Below are 3,962 nucleotides of genomic sequence, written 5' to 3'. Positions count from 1 at the left end.
TCTCTTGGGATATGGGCGTTGTTGGTAAGTCCATCATTTCTTGCCCACTCTGGTTACTCTGAGAAGGTGCTGGTGGGCCATCTTGCTGAATTGAGTGGTTTGCTTGGAATGCAGCTAAGAGTTAACCACATTGTTATGAGACTAGAGCCACAGAAAGGCCAGGCCAGTTAAGGAGGGCAGGTTTCCTTCTCTAACGGCCATGAGTGAATGAGCTCGGTGTTTACAGTAATCTGACAGCTTCATTGTCATTTTTGCTGATACTATCTTTTTATTTACAGATTTTTTAAAAGTCAGTTCAATTTTTTAGTGTGTGCTTTAGTCGGATGACAGTGTGTTGGACATTAATGATGTGATATCTGCAAAATTATTCTGAATGTACTTGTTCTTTTTAAGGAGTGCTTCATTTTATTAAAATTTATGCATGCATTTTTACTAGATTCTGGTTAATAAATGTGATTTACTTTTATTACTACTTGTTCATTGGGGTGAGGATAGAGAAGGGAATAAAATTGCTCAACGTTTTGACGTTGTAACCTAAATGAGTACAAGTTTATATTTATAGAGGCAATGTAAACTGAACTCTGGTAAACATAGAGGACTAAAACAATGCACCATCTAGTTGCAGAGATTGGGTACTACATGAATAATGAATCTACCCCCATGCTTCCACATTCCTGGACTCCAATTTCTCCCATTCCTTCCTGGTGCTGTTACATGCTGGATCCCAACTATTCTTTCCCTCCCCTACTCTTTTTGCCCCAGTGGTGTTTCAGTTCGTATTCAAGGCCTTGATTTAATAGCTTATCCGAAAGACAGCAGCTGCAACAGTAGCACTTTCCCACAGCTGGACTGAAGTATCAGCTCAATATTGGAAATAGGATTTGAAGCACAACCTTCTGAACCACAGTTGACACTTGCAAGTTACATAAACTGGCTAACCTGTTTTGTGGTGTCATCTGAGGGGACATTGCCATTCAAGATGCGGGGAGAATTCTCCTCTTTGAGTATTTCTGTGGGATCATCTTGCAACTGAACACATTTAACATTGCATCCAACAGACAGTTCCAACAGTTCAGTATTCCCTCAGGGCACGAAGCGCTGGCTTAGTTTGCTGCCTGCTCGAGCTGTGGACTGGTGTTTGAGCTTATAAAAATCTGACTGCAGGTTATTATTTTTCAGTTCATTTATTGCACGGTTATTTGCTTCAACATCCAGGACTAAGACATGATGTTAACACCAGTTAAAAAATAAAACTTCTGATGACAAGTTGGAATGATTCAGTTGGACTTGAGCCATGCAGCTGTAGAATGATTTACTCATAGATCCAGTCCCGGGCACAGTACTGGTATCCCACCATCACCTCAGGTTTGAACCAAAGGTTAATCTCCTTCTATGCACTTGCTACGGAATCACTGTCATGGATAATGTTCCTGCCAACCTGAATACAGAAATCACTATGAATGGTGCTGGGCTTGGAGTCAGCTGGATTGAGGTTTCACCAAGCATCACTCTACCAGTCTTCACCACATTTAGACCTTCCCACACCATGGCAACATCTGGGCCTGAACTCATGTACTTTGAAATGATTGTCTGAAAAGTTCACAGTAATGTTTTTCAAGCAGAGCCACAGGAGCCTGAAGGAATTTCATGGCGATCAGTTTAAAACTTTTCTATTCAAAGTGTCTGATGACTTCACCCATGATGCCTCACTGGACTCCATCTTGCTTCACAGCAATGAAGATTTGTCCTTTGTTCCCAGACATGTTTCTCTTCAGGCTCAGTCTCCAGCTGCTAAGAGCCAGGTTTTGTTAGACTTGGTATTTGTGTAATTTGACAGGATTAATTGATGACCTCTGGGTAAAGGCACCGCTAGGTAGCAGTGACCACAATATGATTGAATTTACATCCAATATGAAAAGGAGAAGAGTGGGTCCAGGACTAGTATTTTAAACTTAAATAAGGACAACTATGTGGGCATGAAAGCTGAGCTAGCTGAAGTGAACTGGGATATTAGGCTAGGAGATAGATCAATAGAGAAGCAGTTGCTGACATTAAAGGGGATTTTTCAGAATAAGTATATTCCTACTATAAAGAAAAATTCTGAAGGGAGGACCCACCATCCTTGATGAACTAAAGAAATTAGGGAAAGCATCAAACTTGAGGAAAAAGCATATAACTGCGCAATGATGAGGGGCAGGTCAGACAGTTGGTCAGAATAGAAAGAATGGCAGAGAATGACTAAAAGGTTAATCAGGAGGAAGAAATTAGAGTATGAGAGAAAACTAGCTAGAAATGTAAAAACAGCAACAGTTTCTACAGGTATTTAAACAGGAAAAGAGTAGGTAAAGTGAGTGTTGGTCCTCTAGACAGTGACAGTGGGGAGTTAATAGTAGATAATAAAGAAACGGCGGATGAAATGAACAAATATTTTCCTTCTGTCTTCATGATAGAGGGCATAAAAAACATTTCCAGTAATAGCTGTAAATCAGGAGGTGGAGGGGAGAGGGGAACTTGGCGAAATTACAATCACTAGGGAAGCGGTACTGAGCAAACTATGGAGATGTCAGCTGGCAAGTCTCAGGGTCCAGATGGACTTCATCCTTGGATCTTAAAAGTGGTGGCCAATGAGGTAGTAGATGCATAGGTGTTAATTTTCTAAAATTCCCTAGATTCTGGAAAGGTTCGATCAAACTGGAAAGTAGAAAATGTAACTCCTCTATTCAAGAAGGGAAGGGGCAGGAAACTATAGGCCAGTTGGCTTGACGTTTGTCACAGGGAAAGTGTTAGAGTCGATCATTGGTTATAAGAGGTTATAACTGGGCAGTTAGAAAAACACAGGGTAATCAGGAAGAGTCAGCATGGTTTTGTGAAAGGGAAATCATCTTTAACAAATTTATTGGAGTTCCTTAAAGGAGTAACATGTCCTGTGAATAAAGGGGAGCTAGTGGATGTACTGTACTTGGATTTTCAGAAGGCATTTGATAAGGTACCACACCAAAGGTTATTGCAGAAAATAAAAGCTCATGGTGTTACATATTAGCTTGGATAGAGGATTGGCTGGCTGGCAGTAAACAGAGTATGCATAAATGGGTCTTTGCCAGGATGTGACTAGTGGAATCCCACAGGGGTCTGTGCTGGGGCCTCAACTTTTTACAATTTACATCAATGACTTGCATGAGATGAGAAAATTTGCAGATGACACAAAGATGAGTAAGAAAGTATATTGTGAAGAAGACAAAGAGTTTGCAGACAGATATAGATAAGTTGAGGGAGCGGGCAAAAATCTGGCTGATGGAGTACAATGTGGGAAAATGTGAAGTTCATTTTGGCAGAAAGAATAAAAAAGCAGAGTATTACTTAAATGGAGAACAACTGCAGAATTCTGAGGTACAGAGGGATCCAGGTATTCTCGTGCATGAGTCACAAAACGTTAGTACGCATGTGCAGTGTGTAATCAAGAAGGCTAATGGAATGCTATCCTTTATGATGAGAGGAATTGAACATAAAAATAGGGATGTTATGCTTCAGTTATACAGGTCATTGTTGAGACTACACCTTGAATACTGTGTGCAGTTTTGATTTCCTTATTTAAGGAAGGAAGTAAATACGTTGGAGGCAGTTGAGAGGAGGTTTACTAGATTGATACCTGGAATGAGTGGGTTACCTTATGAGGATAGGTTGGACAGACTGGGTTTGTTTGCACTGGAGTTCAGATGACTGAGGGGTGATTTGATTGAAGTATGTAAAATCCTGAATGGTCTCAACAAGGTGGACGTGGAAAGGATGTTTCCTCTTGTGGGTGAGTCCAGAACTAAGAGGGGGGTGGGAGGCAATGTTTTAAAATTAGTGGTCACCCTTTTGGACAGAGATGAAAATTTTTTTCTGAGGTCTGTGTGACTTTGGAACTCATTGCCTTAGAAGGCAGTGGAAGCGGGGTCATTGAATATTTGTAAGGCGGAGGT

General features: G+C 40.8%; 1 pseudogene; it reads right to left on the bottom strand.

Moving 5' to 3' along the window:
- Positions 1–1,290: 1,290 nt before the first annotated feature.
- On the bottom strand, positions 1,291–1,764 carry LOC144688040 (nucleoside diphosphate kinase B pseudogene; annotated as a pseudogene).
- Positions 1,765–3,962: the final 2,198 nt, after the last annotated feature.

The sequence above is a fragment of the Cetorhinus maximus genome, chromosome 12 (genome assembly GCF_964194155.1).
Source record: "Cetorhinus maximus chromosome 12, sCetMax3.hap1.1, whole genome shotgun sequence".
NCBI classification, from domain to species: Eukaryota; Metazoa; Chordata; class Chondrichthyes; order Lamniformes; family Cetorhinidae; genus Cetorhinus; species Cetorhinus maximus.
The sequence above is the reverse complement of the archived record's forward strand: the minus strand, read 5'-3'. Positions and strand labels throughout refer to the sequence as shown.